Source organism: Rousettus aegyptiacus, unplaced genomic scaffold (genome assembly GCF_014176215.1).
Source record: "Rousettus aegyptiacus isolate mRouAeg1 unplaced genomic scaffold, mRouAeg1.p scaffold_m13_p_2, whole genome shotgun sequence".
Taxonomy (NCBI): Eukaryota; Metazoa; Chordata; class Mammalia; order Chiroptera; family Pteropodidae; genus Rousettus; species Rousettus aegyptiacus.
In genome coordinates this window covers 40,609,194-40,636,738 of record NW_023416295.1, presented here as the reverse complement: position 1 = coordinate 40,636,738, position 27,545 = coordinate 40,609,194, and the positions used below count along the sequence as shown (strand labels likewise).

General features: G+C 33.4%; 1 long non-coding RNA gene and 1 pseudogene across 9 annotated transcripts in view; both read left to right on the top strand.

Moving 5' to 3' along the window:
• LOC107520629 overlaps window positions 1–27,545 on the top strand; it is a 232,097-nt gene that overhangs the window by 105,920 nt on the left and 98,632 nt on the right. The window lies entirely within an intron of this gene.
• On the top strand, window positions 3,057–3,176 carry LOC118614198 (annotated as a pseudogene).

Here is a 27,545-nt window from a genome sequence, read left to right as displayed (position 1 = left end):
ACACTTAATATAACCTAAAGAACCAAGATGAGGAAGAACAAGCACAAATATACGAAAGGGCATGGATTATAGAATTGTGGAAAATACTGTGTAATTGTTACAGAATATAGGTTGTGGAGTGAAAGGAAACAGACATTCTTTTGCCACAAAAGTCTAACGATTATGTCCCTTGGTTCCCTATCTTGGTTATCTATCTTTTCAAAGAAATCCAATGGATTATTTAAACATTTTTTTCCTCTTTAAAAGCATGTTCCCCTTTTCCATGTTTTTGTGCTTACGTGTTCAATACTATTTTCTAGATGGCCAGTAAAATTCCTTTTTTAACATTGTGGTCTGAACTGCAGAGATACATACGTTGGCCAACTATGCTATGATTTCAACCTCTAGTCCTCATAATATTCCTAGGTAGATAACTTTCAGCCCTATTCTATGAACATTCAAATGCAAGACTCATTAGTAGTTATGTCAACAAAGAAAGCTCTATATAGGATGCAAACTATTATCCAGGTCTTAAAGGATAAATAGAAAGTGAGTGGGCATTCTAGGCAGAAGAAACCTCATAAATAGGGTACAAAACAAGGTAACTCAGAACAGAAAACATAAAGTAGGATAAAGGAGTCACAGAGTCACAGAATGAGAAGTCATGATTGCCTGTTTGCAGTTGCATTTTATAGATTGTTTGGGGTATCCAAAGATTTTACACCACGGAAACATGACTAGAATTGTCCTCTAGGAAAAGTCATCTAAATTAGACTACAGAGGAAAGATTAGAAAGGGAATCCAGCTTGACTAATTTAGAGAATAAACACATGGTAAGAAGGAAAGGCTTGAATTGTAATTGCAATTTTGAAAACAAAGAGAACACATTAGAGATATATACTGGAAGTAGAATCATTTACCAAGCAACTGACAGGTGGAGGGGCTGAAATGATTCTAAGCTTTGGAACTGAGGTGGTGCAAGTTCCATTAATAAAAAGTGAGAGTGCAGAAGGAGAAGGAAGAGAATGTTTCAGGATGAGTAATGCGATGAGTTAATTAGCTACGTATGTAAGTGGAGATTATAGACTACTTATAAAATTAAATGTGTGGGTCAGAGTAATTGAAACTTTTGCGATTGCCTGACATTTGTGTCTCTTCTTCTGAATTTTGACTAAAATTGAAGGTGAATTACTACAAAGCTATTCTTCCAAGTTTACTGGGAGTTAAATAGAATATTGTTCTAATCTAACTATACAACAGTCTCATTAGTGCAGCCTTTTTTTTTTTTACACTAATCTGTGTTTTCTCAGGTCTCTAAATCAGCAATCTCAATTAGATCCTCAACATATAATCTCGGTTTCTCCCCTTAACTCCTGTATGACAGCTGCAAAAGGTTACTGGTTCTGAACTCAGATAGCTTCTGTGTAGGTCTTTCTCATTCTAAACTCCCATAATTAATCTTTTGCAGACTGACAATAATTCTACTGTGTTCATTTCACAGACCTAAATTTATATGGCTTTGTAACACTCCAGATAACTTATTACTAGGTTAAAAAAAAAATGGAGATACTCCTTTAGGCTTCTCCAGTTTCGCCATGTGCTGTCAGGTCAACATTCTCAACACAACTAAGCAGAGACAGATGGTGCTCATTCCCTCAGTGACCGAATCATCCAGCAATGTCAAAGGCATTTAAATCCTTGAGAGAGATTCTTTATGACTAAAAGTTTCCCACCATGTGTACTCCAGAACACAGAAATGAAACTCTAATAACAATTTATGTCCAATTATGTTAAACTTTAATTACACAAATCATTTAGAAGTAAACTCAGTCACTTTATTTTCTTATCAATTCTCCAAAGACCTTTCTAGAAGAACATTTTTGTGCTTGCTTTAAATTGTCTACACTAATGATTATGTAAAATTCAAAATTGGACACAGTGTCCTATAATGAATCTTACGTATTTTAAACCACTGTAGTAAAATTGACAAAAAATGAAATGTTGTTTATGAAAATGGCCACTAATTTGAGTAATATAAACTATATCTTGTGTTTCCATAATCATTTTTCTTATTTTTTATATATTTCTGTACTGAATTTATCTTTATTGGCTCTATAAGCATGGCCTTAAATTATCTCCTCGGCTAATTCATGTTCTATAATAAAAATATTTTAAGCTTTTCCCATTCTATCCATTCTTTATAAGCTTTGAGGATAGCTAGTATTAATTTTTTTAAACTATAAATTTAAAATTCTTAAAGAATCAGGTGTCCTGAATTTTAGTCCCAATTTTGACATTAACTATTCGCACAATCTTTGCCGACTGTGTTCTTTGAATCTCAGCTTCCTCATATATAAAAGGCAAAGGTTATTTAGCTAACTAAGATCTCTTGTAGTTTTGAAATTCTGTTGCGGAATGGTTCGCTCAGATGAAAATAGTAAATAGATAATCCTATAAATGCAAAATAATGTTTAGTAAGATATACAAATTTATTTTTCCTCATTAAAGTTATATTAGTTTTTGATCTAAAAATATAATGTAAAAAAACTGTAACATTGGAAATGACAACACCAAACCTAGGAACACATCTTCAGATAGTCTATATTATTTCAACCTCTTGACATTTCTACCCAGAGGGATTGTATCCTCTGAAAGTATCAACTTCAGTAGTCGAAATACAGTTATGTTGAAGAAAACACACATATGTATTATGTATATTTATTTACTCTTTGTTTGTTGATATCACCATCATAAACGTGTTTAAAATATTAAGGAGTGAAGAGGAACAAAGCCATAGCTCTTTAAACTCACAAACACCCAGGAAAGTTAGCCAAAAGTGAGCTACTTGGTCAATAGCACATTTATGTTCCACTGTGTTGGAACAGGTTACCATTTGTTCCATTCTCTTCAGGCCATTAAGTCTGTCTTTGTAGTCTGACATCTTGCAAACTCATTCGGCTCTTTGAGATAGTATTGGATCATGGTAACATAATAAAATGTTTAAAGCCCAAACTTAGAACATATATCTGAGTTATGTCAGATATATCTGAGTGTTTTTATTATATAAGATCAGAGAAGTCTACAGCCATGCCACCCTGAACATGCCCAATCCTTGTCTGATCTTGGAACCTAAGCAGGTTCAGATCTGGTTAGTACTTGGATGGGAGACCACCAAAGAATACCAGGTGCTGTAGGCATTTAAAAAAAAATCATTGAATTGCAAAAATACTGAAAATGAAATAGTTTTGAAAAGTTTTTAGAGCTCATAAATATCTAATTGCTTAATTTTATTATTTTTATTTTAAGGTATAATTTACATGTAGTAAAGTTCACAATTTTTAGTGTATAACTTTGTGTTTTGACAAACTTATACAGTGGTATGACAACCACCAAAATCAAGATATAGAATAACTTTACTCCTGTTCCACCATTTCCCGTGCTCCCTTGTAATCAACCTGTCCACCATCCTCAGCCCCTGACAATCACTGATCTGTTTTCTCTCCCTATACTTTTGCCTTTGTAAGACCATCACATAAGTGAAATCATACAGTCTGTGGCTTTTGGTGTTTGGATTCTATCACTTAGCATACTACACTTACCAATATCCATGTTGTTGCATGTAACAATAATGATTTCCTTTTTACTATTGAGCGGTATTTCATCATGAATTTCATTTGTCAAGTATCTAAGAATAAGATTTCTTAGTGATATGGTAAGTTTATATGGTTACATTTTGAATTTCCATTGTCAATATATGAGACTTCCAGTTATTCTACATCATTATCAGCAACTGGTATTGTCATTTTTTAAAAAGCCATTTTGATAGGTATGTAGTGGTATATCAATGTAGTTTTGCATTTCCCTGATGTCTAATGATATGAGCATCTTAGGTCTTCATTTGACACTGTGTATCATCTTTGGTGAAATATCTGTTCAAATATTTTGTATATGGTGTGAGATAAAGATTGAGGTTTGTTTATTTATTGGACAGGAATATCCCATTTTCAGAATGTTCATTGACAGTGTCTAGAAACACAATTAATTTTTGTGTATAGGTCTTATATCTTATAACTTTGTTGAACTTATTAGTTCTAAAAAGTTTTCCCCTCCAAGTGTGTGTGTGTCTGTGTGCATACGCACGTGTGCGTTTGCTCCTTAAGACTATCTGTGAGATGGTGTTACTTCCTTTTTTCCAATCTAAATGACTTTGATTTTTTTTACTTTTCTAGTTGCCCCAGATAGAACTTCAAGAACAATGTTGAATAAAAGTTGAAAAATTAGACATTCTTGTCTTGTTCCTGATCTTAGGGGAGAAGTATTCAATCTTTCATTGTGTTTTTCTTTTTTCTTTTAGATGCTCTTCATGAGATTGAGGAAGTTTCCTTATATTCCTATGTTATTTAGTGTTTTTACCATGAAAAGGTGTTGAATTTTGTCAATTGCAATTTCGTATTTATTGAGGTAATGAAGTAGTGTTGTTGTCCTTTAATCTATTGATATGGCATATTACAGTGATTGATTTTTGGATATTAAAACATCCTTGCATTCCTTGGATAAACTCCACTCTATGTATTGCTGTATTTTATTTGCTAGTGTTTTGTTGAAGGTTTCTGTGTCTGTGCTTTTCTTTTCTTGTGATGTCTTTGTCTGATTTTGCTATCAAGATAATGCTGAACTCATTGAATGAGTTTGGAAATATTCTCCTTTATTTTTAGGGGACATTTGTAAAGAATTGCTATAAAATCTTTAAATGTTTGGTAGAATTAATTGGTGAAATCATTTGGGGCCTGGAGTTTTCTTTATATGTTGTTTTAAAACTATAGTTCAGTCTCTTTACTTGTTATGTCTATTTAGATTTTCTATTTTGTCTTGAATCAGTTTTTGTAGTTTGTATCTTTCAAAAGAAAATTTCCCAAATAATTTCCTATCTGAATTATCTAATTCATTGCCATACAATATTAAGTATTCCCTTTAGTATACCTTTAGCAGTCTCGTATAAAACTTTATTTCTATAAGGCCCATATTAATGTCCCCTCTTTCATTCTTGATTTTAGTAATTTGAGTGTTCTCTCTTTTTTCCTCATCTGTCTAGTCAATTTTTTTCAATTTTATTTATCTTTTCAAAAAAATTTTGGTTTTATTGATTTTCTCTGTTGTTTTTATATTCTCTACTTTATTAATTTCTACTCTACTCCTTATCATTTTCTTTCCTTTGGTTCTCTAGGCTTAAAGTTCTTTTTTTTCCTGTCTCTTAACATGAAAACTACATAGTCGACTTGAGATCTTTCTTCATTTTTAATATAGGTTTTTGCACTATAAGTTTCCCTCTAAGCACTTCGTTAGTTGTATCCCATATTTTTTGTATATTATGTTTTCATTTACATTCATCTCAAAGTATTTTCTAATTTTCCTTGTGATTTATTCTTTGATCCATTGGTTACTTAGTACTATGTTGTTTATTTTACATACTTGGGAATATTTATAGATGAGTTTTGAGAGAATTGGCATCTTAATAATTTTGAACTTTTCAGTCCATTAAGATGATATATCTCTCCATTTATTTAGGTCTTCTTTGATTTCTTTCATCAATGTTTTATGGTTTTCAATGGACAGACCTTGCACATATTTTGTAAGATTTATATCCAAAGTATTTCATATTTTTGGAGCTATTGTAAATTACATTTTAATTTTAATTTTCAGTTGTTTATGTATAAACTTTGATTGATTTTTTAGACATTTAACCTTTACCCTGAAACTTTGCTAAGCCTACTTAATTGTTTTAGTTTTTTTAGTTTCTTTGGAATTTCCTATGTAGATGATTATGTCATATGAAGAAAGAGATAGTTTAATTCTTTCTTTCAATTCTGGTAGCCTTTTCTTACTTTTCTTTTCTTATTCCACTTAATAAGAGCTCCAGTACAATTTTGAATAGAGATTGCGAAAGTGGATATTTTTGCTTTGTTATGTATCAGGGGGAAAAACATTTATTCTCTCACTATTAAGTATAATGTTTATTATACATTTTTTTCTAGATATCCTTTATCAGGTTCATGAAGTTTGCTTCTGTTATTATTTTGCAGAGTTTTTTTCAAAAATAGATGATAAATTTTGTGAAAGACTTTTTGCACCTACTGAGATGATCATATGGTTTTCTTTTATAGTCTGTAGATATACTGAATTTCATTGATTTATTTTTTGGACATTGAACTAATCTTGAATTTCTGAGATATAATGCTTCGCTTGGTCATGATGTATTGTATCTATTATGTATTTTGGGTTAGATTTGCATACTTTTGTATTTGTGAAAGATAGTCATATATAGTTTTCTTATAATGTTTTGATCTCAGAGTAATGTTAATTTCATAGAATAAGTTTCAATTTTCTGAAAGAATTTGTGTAGAATTAGTGATAATCTCTTTTAAATTTTTGGTAGTATTCACAGTGAAGCCATTGAAGCCTAGAGTTTTCTTTTCAGGGGTATTTTTAAACTCTATATAAGTTTAATTTTTTAAAGTATATATAGGGTTATTCAGATTAGTATTTCTTTTCCAGTGATTTTTGATCGTTGCATCCTCAAAAAGATTTTTCCATTTTCTTTAGGTACTCAAAGTTATTGGAATAAAATTTTAATTGTCCATATAATCTCATTGATAATCTAAAATCTGCAGAAGTGTACCCTCTCTTATTCCTGGTATTGGTAATTTTTGTCTTCTGCATTTTTTCCCTGACAGTCTGTCTAGGGGTTTATCAATTTGATAGCTCTTGTCAAAAAATGATCTTTTGGGGTCATTGAAAATCATTCTTAAGGTGTTGGAGAGAGAAGAGAATGGCTTTGCTGCAAATTTGTGTAATTCCTTGCTTAGGATAGTAATGATATGTGAAAAGAATGCCTTGAAAGAGAAGGTTTTGCTCACATTTTATCTAGTTGGAGTCAATGATTTTAGCTTTCAAATTTAATATGGAAGAAAAATACATCACCTTATAATCAAAAGGCAAAAAAGGATTTATCTTCTTTAAAAAAGCAGCAGTACCATACTTTCTTTGAGAAGATGATTTACTGAAAGCAACAAAGAAACAAACCACCTAAGGCCTTCTGTAAATCTAACTGTAAATAATACCTCCAAGAGGGAAAAGTTCATTGTGTTATTTTAGAACTCCTTAAAATAAAATGTGTTCCTAGTGTTCAGGGAACCATAATCTCTTGATAACTGCTTATTCTCTAAAAATATTATCATAAAGTACTTGCCATACTGTAAATTAGGGAACATAACCATAATTTAATGAGAGAATCTATAATCGAATTATAACAATAGAATAAACATTGCAATCATATTTGTAAGACACATGCAAATTAATTATTTTAAAAGGAGGATGAATAGAGTCCCTTTCCTCTTGGGACAGTATAGAGTCTGCAGCATCTTCTTTGCTCAATTCCAAACTGAAGGAGATCTGTCTTTCGACTCTTGCCCTTAAGGTTGGGAAAAATACCACATAGTCCAGGGGTTGAGGTAGAGAGTAGCACCCAGAGTCATCTATACTCTCCATATGCAATGATGTAGTTACTTCTCCCTTCAAATAAACTCATATCACATTGAAAATATATATCCTTTTTTCTTCATCATCTTGAGGCTTCATATTGGAAGAGGACTGTAAGCTAAGTTTGGCTAGTAATAGTTTCTAGAGAGACAAAATAATTTTATAGTGGGATAATCATAGTTCTAGCATTTTGAGCCAGATGACTGTAGCATAGATTACAAAGGAGATGAAGATTGTAACTTTGAGGCCAGGGAGACCCATAAAGAAATTGTCAAATAAATGAATGTTTCCATGAGCAGTTTTGTATCTCACTCCGCCACTACCCTCTTTTATATTTTTGGGTTAGGGTTCTTTACCTAGAGTCTCAGTGAACCTGATACTAAAAGAGTTCCTAACTTTCAAGTCTTGGTCATAAAAAAATCAGTACAGTTTTCCCCTGGACTTTTCTCTTGGGATACATGCTTTAGGAGTTCTGAGATTATATGGAGTCCCAATACTCTGAAGCCACCATCCCAGAGAGATTATTTGAGGAGATATATAGATGTAGAGAGACTCAAGGAGACCCTGCTGTTTCTGTCCCCAACTGTTTGAGCTTCTCAGCATCTATCCAGATATGTGAGAGATTGAATCTTCATATGGTTATAATATTCAGACTTTCAGTCTGCCAAAAGAGGCTCAGACATAATGAAGCAGAAGCAAGTGGTCCCTACTTCATCTTGCCTTAATCCCTAATCCTCAAAATCCATAAGCCTAATAAGTAACTATTTTATGCCACTACATTTTGGGGTAACTTGTTACACAGCAATAGGTAACTAATACAGGAATCTGAACTGAGGGCAGCCAAATTATAGAAAGATGAGGTACTTTACTATAATAACTGTTTGATAGAGACAGATTTTCTCTTTCTGAAATTTTGACTTGAGATAGAGATAAAGTAAGTTCTCAGTGGGAACAGGAACATAAATACACATAGAGAAAAGTCAGTGGCAGGGCCTATATAGAAAGCATTACCTCCTAACAAGCAAGAGTGTTTATAATATCCAGAGCAGAGAATGAGGTCGTTGGTTGGTAGTGACAAAAGATAGAGAAAAGTTAAATAACTATAATAAGAGGAGTAAATGGCTACAAGTGAGGGTTCTGGTGTGAGATTCCCATGTTCAAACTTTGGCTCTGTGAATTTGAGAAGTTACTTACATTCTCTATACTTTAGTTCGTTCCTCTATATGCAAATAAATGTAAAGCATTTAGAGCAATGCCTAATACATAATATATGTTCAGTATTATTAGTGATATTGATGCACTCCTTCTGTTGGGGGTGCAGATAGTTAACCTACTAGAAAGAGCCACCCTGGAAAACTGATGTACTTCTAGCTCCCCATAGTTTTTAGGGACTTGAAGTATCTGGCAGGCTCATTTCTCCCATAGGGTGGTATCTGCACATCCTACAGGGGTCTGAAGCTCTTTGCTCCAGTGGGATTCTCCCACTATATCCTCGGCTCTTTGTTCACAGATGAATTCTTGTGTTCTTTGTCTGTACCTTTTTTTTTTGCTCTTGATATCTTTCCTTTTGTCATTATCTGTCCTGTGATAGCTTTGTACGAGGATTGATGTGGACACAGAAAACAAACTCAATATATATCATGAACTGACCAACCCCCTAGGAAGTTTCTATAAAGCAAAATCACAAAGTGCTGTAGACATTACAGCTAAGGTTAGGTAAACCCATCTTTCTTTTCTTTTTCCTTAGTTTTTTTCATATGGTTGTAAAAATTCCTCATATAAGAGAAAGCATTCTCTGGATTTCCCCAAGTGATCTGCTTTCTTTGAGAGAATAATACCTCATTTATCCATTAAAGAAAACTGCTAAACACATACAAACAAACACTAGAATTAGAATGTAACCAAGAGATTCACTCTTGGAGATCAGCTAAACAGATCCAGTAAAGTGCTTTGTGTCCACTCCCAGACGTGTTAGTGGACAACTGAATTATAACCTGGTCACCTCCACTGCCTAGACCATACTCAGGAATGGGAGATGGGAACAATCATACTCTTTAGTGTTTTGATCACAATCCCTATGCATTTCTGTTGTGTTCAACAGGAGGTAGTGAAGAATGAGGAATCAAATGCAAACCTGAACTTTAACCCCAAGAAAACCCCTAAGTGAGAAACCTGGCTCTTTTCGTCATGAGAAGCAGCCACAGAGAATGTGGAGCAGCTTGTGCTGTGACCTTAGAAAAGTCCTTTGGCTCCTCTGAGCCCCAGTTTTCTGTTCTGTTGAGTAAGTGAGTTTCATATAATGCCTTATTTTTAGACTTTTGTTATGAAAATTTTCAAATACACAGAAATATGGAAAACATGGTACAATGGGCATCTATATACATACCATCAGGGTTCAGCAGTTGCTAACATTTTGCTCTATTTCTTCATCAATGTGTATGTAGCTCTATAATTTTGCCAAGTCATTTAAAAGTGAATTATAGATTACAGGACATTTTATCCTTAAATACTTCAGCTTGTACATTCAGGAATTAACAATATTTTCCCCTTGTAACCATAAGCCCATTCACAATATGATTCTATAATCCCAGCTCTGTGTGTCTTGGACTTGGTTTTCACCAGAGATTTATGAGGGCAGACAGGTACAAATACAGTTATACCATGAAGCTCTTGCAACTACAACTTCAGGCCCTCACTTACAGAGTCCTTTTAAAGCCATTTACATTAAATTTGCCAAGGAAAACTATCTTAGGTATAATTGTTAAAGACCATTATTTCTTTTCAATCAGAATTCTTTTCCCTTACAACTCTCCCCATTTCTCCAAACTCACTCTCACCTCGCCCCCCTCCCACTCTCTCACTGTCTTGCTCTCATATTAGGAGAAATTAGAATGGCTGTGAACATTTTGAAGATTTCATTTAAAATATATGGGATAATTAATTTTGCTTACAATCACTGCTGTGCCAAGTGAAGTAATTGCTGGTTCTTCAGGGCTACTAATGACATCTAGGAATACACTTGCTATATCCATGGGCAGAATTCTTAAACAAATGTGAACTATGGTGCCTGGTGCAGGAAGGGCATGAGAAATGGGGGAAACAGATGGGTTGAAATGAGCAGAGCCTCAGTTAATTTGGGAGAAGCTGTCCAATCGGAATATGTGTGCATTGAGAAGCTGGGGATTTGATTTTCATGCATACCTAATCAAAAAGCAAGTTCTCTCCTGTCAGGAATATATTGGCCAGTGTAGCATATACAGTTAAATATGCAATATATGCATTATATGGAGGAATTGCACAAGACAGAATTCATCAGCAAACCTGTTGCCGCACTACACTGTGAATACCTCTGGGTGAAAAGTTGCATATTTTATGCATCTAAACATATCATATCACATTTTAGAAAATCTCACTCATCTTTACTTAAAGAAATCTATCAGGTTCAAGCGAAGTATCATGCAAAATTGCCACTGGCACTATGAAATGACAAATATAATATACAGATGAAATAATATGTCAAAATGTTAACGATTGTCAAATCCAGGTGGTAGGTACTTGGATGATTATTGTGCTTTTGTTCCACATTTGAAAGTTTTCATTATGAAAAAAAAAAATCACCCTTTGAAATATACTTAGTTTATCTAAGAGGAAATTGACATATATCAGTAAGTTGATATATTTGATAGAAGAGGAATTTGATTATACAATTATACTGTTCCATACTGTGGAATGGCAATTTAAAGTTGCAGTTTGGTTTGACTTACTTCAATTTAATTTTGTATATTTTTTCATAATTGTTAATAAGGTAAATATTCAATTATAACTAATATGAAATAAGTTTGTGGAAGCCAAATAAGAAATGAAAAGACAGGAGATTGGCAGAAGGTTCAAAATGTCAAAAACTTCCTTAGCATTTCACAATGGAATTTAAAAGCTCCGATGTCAAAATCATTACATTTTTTGAAGTTATCAATAAAAAATAACTTTTCAATTATAAAAAAACAAGGCTAAATTGTTTTTCTATTTCAACTATGACACTGCAAAATTATTATAATGTGAAGAAGCAATCAGAGTATATAGCCCCCAAATTTAGGAAAATAGAGTTGTGTTAGGCAGTTAATTAGTAAAATATATTATTTTATATTTTTGATATTTGTGCTGTATAACTTTTGAGCTTTTTAATTTGTTGTGATTTTTTATCATTAAAATAATATATACCTTTGTAGCTAGTTTTGAATTTATAATTTTGTAGTCTTAAAGAGAACTGCAAAATTTTATATACCTTAGGTCCTAGAAGTGGTTACTAGTCATAATTCTGCATGAATTTTTTACAGTGTTGAAATAGAAAAACTGTGTTTTCTGTTCTTTTCAACCTGATTTCTTTCTAGCAGCAAAATGCAATGTTAAAGCTTATGGAATATTTGAAATTCAAACATTTTAATATGTTAATGAAGAAGCCGAAGCTCAAAAAGATGATACCTTGCCCCAAGTCAGTTAAGTACGGAGTGACAACACAGTGGTGAGGATTTAGGGCTCCTGACTTCTGGTCCCTCCTCCTCATCATGCTTTGTAGTCTCAAAGAAACATAAACTACGATGCTCAAAATGTGGCATTGATGAGATGATTCTGTGAAGTTCGTTCTGTTGATTTACTCAGCTATGAATTTGTGCATCAAATATTCAGTGAGCACTGGGGATTCACAGACAGCCCCTTACCCGAAGCAGCTGACCTTAAGCAAGCTCATAGGATCAGGATTCCAGACTAATACAGAAAAATATTACCAAATGGACAGTAATTATACACATTGGAAACCCAACAGGGAAGGAATGTATTGTCTGGCACATTTTTTTGTGCTCCCACATATTCCTTGGGGAGAGGACTAGACCTGGCTTTATCAACTACTACAGAAATACTTTCTCTAATCAAGCTTATTGCCTCCTACTCTCCATTCTTACTCCAAATCAAGGGAATTGAAAAATGTTAGAAACTTCCCTACTTCTAAATACTCCTAGAGAAACAAAACCACAAGGGGAGATGTGCATGTGTGCGTGCACGTGCATATAAAGTAAAGAATTAGCTCATACAATTGTGGCGGTAGAGACGTCCTGAGAACAAGGAGAGCTAATGTTGTAAATCCTAATTCCAATCCAAAGGCAGGAGAAGACTGATGTCCCAGCCTGAAGAGCATCAGACGGAGAGAATAAATTCTCCTTTACTCAGCCTTTTGCTCTATTCTGGCCTGCAAGAGATCAAATAAGGCCCACACACATTGGCAAGGGGAATCTACCGATTCAAATGTTAATCTCATTCAGAAACACCCTTGAAAACACGCACGGAAATAACCAAATATCTGAGTACACTGTGGCCCAGTCAAGTTGACACATGAAATTTAACTATCACATTGACTTTCCCTCCTCACCTCCACTTCCTTCTTCTTCATCACTACCTTAGATTGAGATTCCCTAGAAGCAGACTCTTAGATGAAGATTTATAGCAAAGTGGTTTACTAAGAAATATCCCCAAGTGAAAAATGGGAGTAGATAGATGATGGGTTTGAGAAAGACAGGAGGCAGAGCGAGGTGCAATATTAAGCAAAGTTCCATGGAGGTTGGCTTTGTCTCAGTCCCATGAAGAAGCTCTGGAAGCATGTGGGCAATACCTCAGATTGCCTGGGTCTGGCAAACTGGGGTATTTATACCTACACAAGATCAACCAGTGGCCACGGTCTGTACATGGAGGACATGAATCTCCAGGTACTTTCTCTTCTCTATCCAGGCATGAATAGTAGGTTCTGGCAACCTGCAGGTATCTCTCTGATGATGAGGTGTCACAGATGTGACTTTTGGAAGTGAAAGCATCATATCCCAGAAGATCCAAATGGATTTGAGGGAGTTGTATAGACGTGTGCCACAATTTTCATCAGATCCCTTAGCAGTGATTGTAATAATTCAATGTCATCAAGGTCTCATGACTGACATATTGCACTATGTGCTCTCCAGACAAAGTATTCAATCTTCATGTCAAATGTAAGATAATCGGTATAATCTCCATTCTACAGGAGAGAGGACTGAGGCCCAGAGTGAGTAAGTAGTGTGCTGGAATGGCAAGGGATGGATATGATTCTCCCCTCCCCCAGATGTCGTCTGTCCTTTGCTTCATGTCCTTGCCCATCACTCCAAATTATCTGGTGAAACTATTATGACTTGCCATGCAAAATAATGGCTGGAAGCCAAAATTTCTATCTGTGGAAGAGAAAAATCTGTCTTATTATTTATAGTTATATTTTCTTGTATCTTGTTAACTGCCCAGGACATAATTCTGCATTAATTCAAAGTAAAACTTCCTGATACTGATGAAGAACAAGTAGGTCAAAGCTGGCAAATAAAAATATCTTCAGTGTCGCAAAGTTTATTTTTTAAAGCTACTTGAAAGATGCTTGGCTGATGGAATTTTTTGCACCCATGTTCACACTCTGGGTTTCAGAATTTTGCTGAATATAAAAGAAGTCTTTAGATGACAGAATGTAGTGTTATTCAGTAACAAGACAGCATTTCCAAATTTAGTCATTCACTACTAAATGTAAAGAATGTGGTGGAAAAAAAAAATGTGTGTAAGCCTTAAATGCTGGGAACTTCCTGAATTGGTGAGTCCATATAACGTCACCTCTTGAAGGCTATCACAGGGACAGCTGTGTGTATTTTAAACAAAAATAAATAGGTTTGTCTACTTCACTCTTCCAGAGTAGTGATTACTGTGAGTTCTTTGTTAAAAATGCATATAAGCGAAGATATAATTAGGCAAATTTAGAAAGCTTTGTGTTTTCTGTAGTTACTGTTGTACAAAAAAAAATACTTTTAAAACAATTTAACCCTCTTAAATGTTAATTTTGATAGTGTCTTAGCAAGGGATATATAGTTCAACCAAATTACAGCATTGCTTTAGAACAGACTCCTGGGTGTTTTCTGTCAGAGATTCCCTCACCCACCATCGTACAATTAATATTTTCAGTTGTTGCTCACAGAATTGAACAGTTGCAAAATTATCATCTCCCAAATTAAAGCTTTCCAATTATACATGTAGAGAGAAACTATAAGTTTGATAAATGAGTACAAATGCACAATATTGAATATGTTAAAAGTTATTCCGATAATTTTTTTCTTATTAATTTTTTGCCTTGTATTTTAACACATTTGGCTTTTTTTATTGTGGTGTGTAGCATTTTATGTACAGGATTTCACTCCAATGAATGCTTTAACATGTATGAGTGTATTTAAAGTTAAATACACTCATACATGTTAAAGTTGAATGGTATTGAGATGAATTATTGCAGTGATTAGGGGGAAAATAGCTTGAAGCATTTAGATTATGTGGCTCCTGACTTTCTTCTAATCATTCTCATTTTGAAAAATAGAGCTGGAGTAGTTTATAATTTTTGTTTTGTGAAATTTTTTATTAAAAAAGAAAGTAATGTTTCTAGAAATCTCAGGAATGCAGACTAGTAGAAGAGCAGCCATTTCAACACAAGACCCATTAACTTTATGGCATGTTGATTTCTGTTTCTGGACTCTGATGGGTGATAGTTAGTACTTTCACATAGTAGTGTCGTATGTACGTGACTTCTGAGTCTGTAGGGAACCACCACACACACACACACACATGACCCACACAGTTCTTTCTATCTGGTATCCAGTCCCAGGAAATCTCTCATCCCCTGCAATGTTCCTTTCAGAGCCACCCTCTTTTTCCTCTATTCCCAATAACCCAGCAGAATCTCCTTAGGGAGTAAAGAAAGTGATCTCAAGATTCTTTGAGACAAGGAATTTAAAAACCTGTTTACTAGCTAGAAGTCTGAAAAGGGAAAGTATGGGGAAAAAAAAAATCAGTCAGTTTTTATACTGCTATCTTTTGTCTTCACCCACAATATTTTACTGTGAGGTCTCCGCCTGCCAGGTGCATCATATCCACACCAGTCCTTCAACCCATTCTCCCTCTTCCTTACTTTTCTGGGAGTCACCTGGGTGGAGATGAAGGACACAGACAGAACTCCAGCTGATCCCCAAAGCCATACCCACCCAGGAGGTATGCCCACATTACCTTACAAATGTCATGTGTGCAGCAAAACCAGGAGGGCTATCAGGTGGGCAAAGTAATGCTGCAGCAATACTTTGTATCATCCCTCAGCACCTTATTTAAAAGAAGCCGGTTTTAGACAAAGAACTATATAAATCCTTTTTTTCCCCCCTAATCCATGGATTTCCTCATCTTGATACTATAACATTTTTACTGAGTTTTAAGCACAATAAACTGAGTAAAAAAAAAAAATTTCTTATCTTTAAGAATAAGGATCAAGATTTCAAAACATTTGCAGTTGGAAACCTTTGGATAAAAACCTATAGTAGTGAGCAAAAGGGATAAAAAGGTAAAACATGTGCAAAACAGATGTTACAACTTCATGCCAGAACGAATTACAAATCAGAACCTCACTTTATGATTTAGATGATGGACGATCCATACAGATATGGATGACTAAAAAAAATTCTCCATGTATAACTGGACATTTTTAAATTGTGGGAAATTGCTAAATGCGACTGGACTTAATTACCAAAACAAAAATTTCTTCCTTGTTTGGAGATCATGTACAGTGCAAACCTTGGTATTATTCAATACCACATGGGAATGAAAATAACTTTGACTCATGGACATGGACAATGAACCAGTGGTTACCAGAGGGGAGGGGTGGAGAAGGGAGGTAGATGGGGGGAAAAAAGTTAAATCATTTCTTCAATTAAAAAATAAATAAAAATTTTAAAAAATAAATAAAATATTAAAAATTAGAAAGAAAGAAAGAAAGAAAGAAAGAAAGAAAGAAAGAAAGAAAGAAAGAAAGAAAGAAAACTTTGAGGCCCATGCATCAAGTGGAAAACTATGATTAGAAAATTTGAAAGCATTTTCATTAAGCAGAATAAAATGTCTATCTACTATTTGGTAATTTTGAATTTATAAAAATACATGAGCTAGGCATCAGTTAAGTGCACAGCACTTTGTTAGAACACCAGATGGGTAGTCAAATAGTAAAGAAAATATAAAAGACTCAGTTTGGATGCAGAGAGGTAGGCTTTAAATTTTGAAACAGTTTCATAATTAGTGTCACTCACAGGTCTTAAAAAATGTGATTAAGAATTTCCATCCCGAGGGGATTTCAATGTAATATGATACATTTGAATTGAAATTGTATAGATTTCAAGTATTCTTCATAGCCATTATCATTAAAGAAGAATAGGATTTCTTAATTTGGAGTCTGAATATTTCTGAGCATCTGTAGATTGGTTTGGAGAGTTTCTGACTCTTCTAAAATTGCATATTTATTTGTATCATGCATATTTATTTGTATGTTTTTGAGGAGAAAAATCCATATCTTTCATACATTATCATGAAGGTTCATGACTTCTCAAACATTGAAAAACTGTTAGATAAAACAACTCCAACAGTAGGAGACAGTTTAGCTTATATGAAATATGAACTGTATAACCCACAAAAGCTTTACAAATAGCCAAAGTGTGAAACAAAGTGCTATGTTTTTGCCTTCAAACAAGCCAATAGAACAACTCCAGTAACCCAGTTTCCGTTTGGATGGACAGGTTAGAAGTTCAAGCCATTTGTCATTAGCCACCTTCTCTTTACAATTTGAACAATTTAAAGAGCCATGGGAACTAACCATAGGTTGCACTATGTTGTACATTATTGGCAATTACTCAAGAAAGAGCTGGGAAGAGAAAGGAAATGAGAAATAAATGTAGGCCCAACCTGATGATCAAGGGACATTGACACGGATAGAAAGAAGGAATCAGGTCAACTACTAGATGGTGGATTGCAAAGAACCTAATTAAATCAAATGTAATTCAATTTATATTATTAATATTAATTATTATGATTAATTATTAACCTTTGAACATAGGTTCCTGGTGAGAAAAAAATGGAAACTTTAAATGTGGCCATGTTATAATTTTTCTTGTTTGAACACAAAAATGACTTGTTAAATAAGTTAAGATTTGGACTTTGTTTATTTCTCATTGATAAGAGAATGTTAGCAAGCAAGAACCACAGTATGGTGGATTTGCATTATCTCAATTTAGCCAAGCTGGAAATAAATTTCCCAGAATTCCCTGCCTACCTACTTTCAGGTTAATGTAAGAGGCAAGAGATGTTGTGCATGAGGTTTGGTAGCTGAAAGTGAAGCAAAGGCATATTCTTTTATACGTGGAGAGTTAGTTCAAGGCTCTGTACTCTGCTGGCCGCTGTTGCATGTTGCTGTTCGTTTCTTGACTAACCTTGGTGTGGGGCTGTGGAGGACGGCAGCTCCTGCAGTTCTAACTCCCAAGCTCTATCCTGAAGAGTCCCAGCTTCTCCTGCAGGACACCCACATCATCAAAGCTGGAGGCCATAAAAGCCTGACTTTGGTTCCAGTTTATCTTTACCCTCCCCAATTCAAGTCCACTTCTCCTTCCTTACTGCCTGCCCTGCCATCTTCAGGCTCAGGACTAGATATAGAAGCAACAGTCTTACAAAGATCATTTAATCAGCTCTCACAATTGGGTAAGGTCAAACTCCCATTATAAATCCCTAGTCTGTGTCATTCACAGCTTCTGCTTTTCTCGTTGATGTGTGTACCCTTATGTATCCATGTAATCAGAGATATATGAAGGGAAAAAGGATTTAGAGTAGGAGATCAATTGTCAAAGTCAGAAGTAATATTCTTGTACTTTTTCAAAACTGATATACGTTAAAGCATTTCCCATGCCAATTTATTAATATTTATAAAGCAAAAAAAAAAAAATTTAAAGTAGTTTTGTGCTTTCCTGGGCTTAGGGAATAATTAGAAATACAAAAATTCTTATGAACCAGTTTTAATTTTCACCAGTTTTTCATAATAGATACTTTCTAATCACAGCTAGAAGAGCCAGAGCTTGCTTTCTACAGAGAAAGGGGAACTTCAGAATCTATATGGAGTCACTCTCTAGTCTCTTTACTTCTCATGAGTTGACTTATAACAACAGTAATCTTTTTCAGAAAAAAAAAAAAATCTCATTAAATGTAATTGGTCAGAGCTATTATTTATGGAACTACAAAGCATTTTATACCTATGAATCCCCTTATCTGCTTTTGCAAATGTTGGTAGGAGTTACTTAATATGATTGGTCCAGTAAAAGAAGGTTTAGGGGGAGAATCAATTGGAATCATAGGAATGAACTGAGAGTCATTGAGCTCAGGGAAGAATTTGTTACAAGGGAAAAAACAACTCAAATTAGATCGAGTTAAAGACTATTTACTGGGGATTTTTTTTTTTTAACACAACCTAAGGTTAGAAATATAGCACTCTTTATCTATCCCTTCTTATCTCCTTCCCTTCATCTCCTGATACTTCGGGATGCATGGTACCCATTTCTAGGTTATGTGGCCTTCTAGCTTGAGCGCCACTGACCAAGTGGCTAGTGTCTTTTGACCCAGGTATTGAGAGTATTCATTGTAGCAGCTCAGCTAATGGATTGACTGTGCTAGGGGAGGGCTTTCATTCTTGGTCCAATCAACTGAGGGCAAGGAGGAAAGTACAAAAATGGCTGGTAAGTGGCAGTAAGAGGATCATCTCAAGAAAAAGATCCCATCTGGGAAGACAGCCTGGGATACTTCCTTCTATGCAATATTTTCTTCATTACCCAAAAGAAAACAGACTCCATTGCTATTCTTATGCAAAGAATCAAGTAACTTTCTTGGTGCTTTAGCTCTATTATATTGATACATATAAGAAACCTATTTCTACTCCAAATGTAAAGATTACTTAGATCATACTTTTTGAAAGCACCGAGTCTTTTGGTAATTGATACTAAATAGATAGAACCATTATAAGTCAATAATTTTTATTGTCTTGAAATACCGTTTTTAAAAATCTTCATTCTAGCTAACTGGCCAATCAGGATGAAAAGATTCAGATCCCTCATTCTTGTGATATGGTCATGATAAATATGTGATGATAATCATAAGAGTTTTTATGTTGTATCTCATATCCCTGGGGTTATGCTTCTTCCTTCTGAATAATAGGAAAACATTATGCTCCCTCAGTGTTCATGCAAGGAAATATTTCTTTTAACATTAACTATTAACAAAATAAATAAGACATTTCAGACAAGCATGAAAATTAGTGGGATTGAGAAATTATAATATATAAGAAGAATAATGAAATTGCAGAATGCTTCAAGTAGAAGGGACTTTAGGAAACATTTAGAGATTAAATGGTCTAATTCAGCCCTTTTATTTTCCAGTTTGGGGAATTGAAGATTAGTAGAGATTAAGTAGCTTTCTGAGAACTAGTTTGTATTTAAACCAGTATTGAACTTTGTAATCCCAAATACAATCAAAATAGCAAAATCTTGACTTGAAAAGTTTATAGGGGAATTAAAGTATTTCTTCAGATTCTCCCTTTCTCTTTATTAAGCGTTATTGTACACTCAGTAATTCATCAGTATAGCCACACTATTTAAGCATATAAGAGAGAAAAATTGGTTAAAACTTTTCTATTCATGTGATTAGAGAAAATCATTCTATCTTTTGTTTATAGTAACTGTTTTTATCATAAAGTGGTACATAGTACATGTTTTTAATAAAATTAATTGAAAGTGACATTTTTAAGGATACTCATAACATTTATTGAAAAATTAGCTACACCTTCGACTTTTATAAAACCAGATTTGGAGATTTCAGGATGAAGAGAAGATTGAGAGAATAGTGCAAGCCTTAATTTCCTACACATATTAGCATCATTAATTACCAAGGGTAAGAATCATATATAACCTATTTTACATGCATAAAATATTGGGCACGATGGAAAGAACAGAGAAGAAACAATGAAAGCTTTACAGGTTTCAGGCAGAAAGGATCAGAATTCACTATTTTGAACTTACACGAACCTGAAATATTATCAATCCTCGATAATCCTTGTGAAAGAATAATATTAAAAAGTTCTAAGTTTCAGATTAAATGAGACATAAACTTATTAGGCTAAATAGTTGTATTGCTATGTCAAGGGAAATAGGCAGGAGTCATTTTAACATTGAAACATATGCAATTGTTTATATTTTGCCTTTTCTCCCCCAGAGACATTCTGGCTGTCTTCCCATTGGTCAAGTCTCCTGGCTCATTTTTAAACTTAAATTTCATCCAGGGAAAGCCTTTCATGTCTATCTATATCACCTTCTGCTTTCATTTGGTTTATTTAATGATTTATTAAGCACAGCGTAATTTCCTATGAGAGTTGGAATATATGAATAAAATTATTTTAAAATTATGTTTATGTTGTGATTTATAGAATTGCAAATTGTCAAAGACATAAGGGATCATGGTAAAGTAACACACAGTTGCTTGGAGCCCACACATTATTACTCCAATACCTCACTTGAAATCTGGTAATTTCCCTGGAATAGTCCATAGGGGAAGCATATGCAAGGCAACTCAAAGCACATGTTTGAATAGATGCCTCTATATAATGAAATGACAAATTGAAGAAGGTGCCAATAGAGAATGTGAACACAGGAGCAACTTTCAACCTGATTCAGAGACCAGCTGCATTTTTATCCAATTTTTACCACTTATCTTGTTGAAGAGAAGAAGAAATTTTACTCAGGACCAACACTTGCCTATTTAAAGTGTGAGCTAATGGATGTATTATATAAAGAGCAATGCAATCGAGTACTTCTTTTATTATCTGATGGCTTTGGAAAGTTATGAAACAATACTTGGTAACCACAGCAGTTTGTATCAATAGTGAAGGAGTCACTTAAGTTTTCTGTATATCAGCACCTTTAAACAATTATTAATTCAACAAATACTGATTGTGTACTAAGTGTAAAGCATTGTGATAATCCCTGAGGTGCGGGAGTGGAGTGACTGGTGAGAGATAAGGCTGTAAGGGTATGCAGATGCCAGATTTTAAAGGGTCTTTTGTGATATATTAACCAGTTTTAGGATTTATCCCTTTTAGTCTGTTATGTGTCATTAAAGGATTCTAATCAGGGAGGAGGAAGATTAGGCCTGACTCTTAGAAATAACACTGTGACAGTAGTATGCAGGATAGTTGGAAAGAGGACAGACTATGACTCAGGAGATAATGGTAATTAATTGGACTGGAGAGGATGGTACCCTGAACAATGGCCATATCAATGGTGATGAAGAGAAAAGGATAGGTTTGAGAAATTGTTAGAAAGTTCACACAGTAGCATTTATGATTGATTAGATGTGGAAGCTAAAAAAGCAATGTGACTTGATAGTGACTGATAGAATGATAGAATGATTGATAGTAATGTCTTACTTATACAGATTGGGCATATAGAAAACTTCCACAACTTTGATTCACTTTCGTAAAAATAAAAACTGTTAAAGAAGATAGGTAGCTTTGTCTATTAAGTTATACATGTAAAGCAATAAACTACATTTTAAAACTATATATGTAATGCAAGCAAGATTAAAAAATGTTTTCTGTTGTTTCATTTTTTACTAATAAGTAGCATCAGAATACTGATATATATTGTTAGTCTTTAAGGTTCATACTTATAAGAACAGCCTTTACTTCCCTGTAGAAATGAGGAGCAGGCCTTTATAGAAAATTCCATACAAAGCTTTGAAGTCTAATATGACATGAGTTGATAGACTAGGGCATCTGAAAATCCAGTTTCTAACCCCAGAGAACAAATGTTAGAAGATAGAATCAACAAATACTTGACTTTAACTAATTCCTTGAATATCTGACCATGAATTTTATGTCATCTATCACTGTTGTTTCTCAGCACTTAGAAATATGAACCCTGAATAAAAATGTAGAGGACCACCTGTCTTCATGGCAGTATTCCAAGAATCCACAGCCTAGTTTATGGTTACCAGTTGCAGGAAATGTATACGGCCACCTTCTACTTGGCATTTTCAGATTCATTTTTTCAAAGCAGAGTATTGCAAATAAACTAAGTTAAGGCAGATGTAATAGAGTATATTTTCTGGTACATGGCAGTTTAGAATTAGGTGTTTGGATCTGAGGAGGCACTTAGAACCTGAGGAAAATCAGGTGAGCTAGAATCACTGTAGATACCTTGTAACATCTCTTTCTACTTTGGAGTCTTATGCAATATGATTTGGTTAGTGATGGGGTAACCCAATAGTGAAGCAGACCAGGAGTATTGCACTTCAGTCTAGAATGGTTAAGTAACATGAAAGTAATTTTTTTTGTTTAATTGGTAGTTTTTCTTTTTCTTCTTTTTTTTTTTTTTTTGGCCATTTCCTTTTTCAGAACTGTGAACTAAGCTCCTAAATTGTTATGATATAAAGTAAAAAGGTAGAAGGCATAGCCTCTAACCAGTGGTCTATTAAGCTGTGTTTAATGACATAAATATCATTGACTGAAAATGGAACATGAAGATATATATATATATATATAATTGTTAATGATTTAAAATAATCATATTGTCAAAACTGATAGAATTTATTGTTTCTTTAATATCACAATGTTTAAAATTTATAACATACCACAATGCTTAGTATATGGAATCAAAATAGGACCTAAGACTAAACTTTAAAGCCTGCATCTGACCTTGACTAGCAGTGATACTACGGGTCAGTTATTTAACACTTCTAAACTTCCACTACTTCATTTGTAATACAGAAATGATTATAACTATCTCACCTGATAATTGAGTTCTAATGTAAATGCTTAATAAATCATTGCTGGTTAGTACTAGTACCAGTAGTAGGGAAATAGAAGTAGAAAATCCTTCTTTGTCCCACAAAATACTTGAGGTGAATTATTTCAAAATCTTAAAAAATAGTAAGTAGAAGAAAAGAATAAGGATTTTCTTTCAGTATATAAGAGAGAATAAAAAAGGAACCCATAGTCAATCTATGTGTATATCTGTCTGGGTTTATATGTGGGGTGTGTCTTTGTATACCATTAAGACTAACATAATTACTTCTTTTGAGGTTTCAAATTTGAGCTTCAAATTTATATTTAAGATTCATGACTGCCAATTAAAAATAGGAATATGTTCAGTTATATAATTTTTTAGTATCTATGTGGAAAAAGCATACCAATTATTCAGGTAAAGCAGTTTTTCTTAACTTCTTTAAAGGATTTCTTACATAAAGACATATAAAGGGCATTTCATGATATTGATAGGTCATGGTTTCAAAAATATATTCCTGAAGTGAAAGTAGTAATGTATTTATTGTTTGATCCTTTGACAAAAGCCAAAGTTTTATCATTAATAGATAACTCAACGAAGCCAACTACAGGAAGGATAAAGTTTATTCTTTTCAACCATGTAAACTTTTCGTGGTCTAGATCATTGATTGACCCAAGGAAGAACTTAGAGCAACTTTAGAGATAAATAAAGCCACCTTATTTAAGACAATGTTTTCTGATGTCTTCTAATGAGAGTAGAACATTTGAATTCATCCTCCAAAGTAAGAGTAGATTCATGCACTTGAAAAATGAAGAAATAGTTGGGAAGACTAGTAACCTTGTGATAATGTAAGGGGGCCAACCAAAATCTTCAGTGCACTACTCAATTTAAAATACTTATAATAATCATGGAAAAGAAGAATCACTTGTATTGGATGTTTCTTTCAAAAAAGTTTTAAAATTGCAAACCACTGTTTTCTGATTTTTGTTTCTGATTTATAGTCTGTTTCATTAAATTGAAGATGTATATAGCTTCAGAATCTCCATATGAGATAAATGGAGCATGCCATAAAAAAACTGAGGGCCAGCGGATCTTAATACTGTTACATAAGTAACAATGCTGTATGTTAAGCATTATTAAGTTGCCGTTTTAAAGAATATTTGAGAAAATGAGATAAAGAGGGGATGTGACAATGAATGTGTTTCTTTAATTTTATGCAAATTAAAATGTGTCTGTGTCAAATAATAAGTTTGAAACCATACTATGACTTTTAGTAATCAATTTTTACTAGCATTATCACTAACAAAATAACATATTATTTGAGAGAGAAAATGATCAATTAACCACTCTATTTTTTTTACCACTGCCTACTGAAAAAATGTAAAATGTGTTCAGATCTTGCTTACTCAAATGAACATAGTTTTCTTTATTCAGTACTAAATGATTAGTTTTCAGGCATATTGATCAAGTGCAAGGTTGAACAATTAAAGAGACTAAGAAAGTATTTCCTAAACTTTTTATAAGGCTTACCTGGGGTCCTGTCAAAAACACAGATAATGGCATCACTGCAGTCCTACTGAGTCAGAATTGGGATGGGGAAATATCATTGGGAACCTATATTTGTATAAGACTACTAGGTGATTCTTGTAATCAGACACGTGAAACAGTGGACTAATCCAATTCTTCTCAGAACCATTTTGGAGATGGACTTTGCTTTAGTAATTCATTCCCCCATATCCCTATGCCCTCACCTTTAAAAACCACAGAACAATCTATATATTCTTCATTAAAACATCATTGCCAACACTTGTCCTAGATCTTTTGCTCACAGAACTCACCAGATTATAATCTGCACAGGTCTTTAGGCAGTATGACTTTTTGTCACGCTATGGCTTGTGAATACATTTTTTGCTAGCAACTCCTGTGGTCTGGGAGTCATGTTCCTAAAAGATTAAAATCTGATTAATTCTAGATTTACACATTTTATGCATTGAGATATTTCCCCCACTTAATAAATGGATATAGGGCCAAGATACTGGAATAATTGCCCAAACGGTTTTCTTTTTGTTAAGTACTACCAGATGCCAAGTAGTTATTTCTCGGTTTCTGTTTCATTTTGCACATTCTGTTATTTTTTAAAAGGTGTGATGATATTTTAATTTGACATTAAAAAATTCACTATCAAACCTTTTATTTAGTCCAACTACCAACTCAATGTGATATTTCTGTGAGCTCAATTAGCAAGCATTGCTATAGCAATGGTGAAGTCTTATCAACTGATAATTACACACAAAAACACAAACTGAAATATTTTCTTCTTCAAAGTGATTTTTCTTTTAAAGATCTGCATTTAACTAATCTTAAAGATTCTTTGGTCATGGAAAGAACAAGGTTTACAAAATGCTTACAAAATGTTTTGACAAAATAATGTCAGGAGAATAATATTTATCTCCTGTCTCTACTCCATAACATCTTTTAATACTGGTGTGCTCGGTTCTTAATTTCTTTTCTGCTTATTCATAATGAGAATGAACTCATTCTTTTGGGGTACTTTATTTAGTTTTAAGCAGGAGAGAATGTAGCTAGTCATTTAGTCATTCAATATCTTTTTTCTTTGTCACTCAATATTTTTTAGTGATGAAAAATCACATTTCGTGTAATTTTCCAAATTATATTTAATGAATATATGAATTCAGGGTTAAAATGTTTTTTTAAGAGTTCATTGAGAAGCTAAGACATCTTATGGTATATAAGTATAATATGCTCTTCTAAAAGATAGCCCGTTACAACCAGAGTTCCCATATCCTCGAAAGTTCTCATATTCTCAGTCAAAATCCTTTTTGCAACATATTCCTGGAGGAGAGTGCAGGAATTTACAAAGGAAACATTATTATTTATTATTTAATACACACTTCTAGAGTAAGGGCACTATTTTCAGAAGGGTGACGGTACCAAAGAATGGATCCTTCAATCTGCTATATTTGCAGTTTTCAAATCCACGTAATTCTGTGTGTGACCAGTGCAATGCAATTTGGCTTTTGATATTTCTTTTCAAAAGATATAATTAATCTTTTGATTAAGATATTCTTAATCTTAGTCTGCCCCTAGAGTCAAGGTGTTTTATTATTTGACAAAGTATTTTAATTATGTGCTTGTGAGCCCAACTGTATCTTAAAGCAGGATGGTGGAAGTGATGGCATAAGTTACTGTTCGCTGGAGGCATTCTTATAAAACAAATTATTTATTTTATATGATCTTAGAATATACCAATTTCAGAATAGGTACATTAAAGATATCCAAACTGTGTGTGTTCATACATATGGTTTTGTATAATAAGCAGTTTATAAATTTACTCGAACTTGCCTTCATCAAGGGCAGCAGAATAAAAACTATGGTTATGTTTGAAAATATTGTATGTCCAAAGAACTACATTATTCACAAAAACTAAAATTGTACTTTTCTGTTATTTGAAATAAGTATATTATGGAGACATAGACATTTTAAAAAGCTGCATACTTTTATTATAGCATTAATTTCTTAATATAATAGGAACAAGATCCAGCTACAAAACCTTATCATTCTCAAAACTTTCTAATAAAACCAACTTGTCATTCAGTTGAGCTATGATTTATTAATAATTGTTTATGTGAAGAAACTATACGAGATGCAAAGATGAACAAGGCATTATATTTTGGAAAATAGCACTCACGAAAATTGTGATTAATTTTTGAAAATAATGAATAATTTTTCTAAGAATTAAAAAATATATGTATTTACATTTATTTCTTTTAAAATGAAACTATCTTTGATTTTTTGTTCTCTAATAATACATCAAAACATGTCCACAATTAGAATAATTCAAGCAAATACTGCTGTGAGCAGAAGTAAGGGAACCTCATCCATCTTAAACCTCCTTACCTGTCAATCCTCTCCTTCCCACTCCACAAAGGTAATAAAAGTTTAATACATATGTAAACATATATATGTAAGTTTGCGCTTGCACATGTGTATGTAGCTTAGTATCTGGCACTAAGTGGTAAGCACTTAATAGATGTAACTAAATTACAATTGATATATGATTCCATTACACATTTGGTTTTATAATTTTTTGTAATTCACATCTTTTGCCTTATAATATGGCAAAAATTTCTTTTCACATATAATCATATATATCCCTCTTACATATTTTAATGGATATTTAGCATTCATTTTACTGTTATGTCTTAATTTGTTAGCCAAGTTCCTCTTGTGGTTTAAGAATATTTTTGCAATAATAATAATGTTGAAAATACTGCCTTCCAAAAAATTGAACTAACT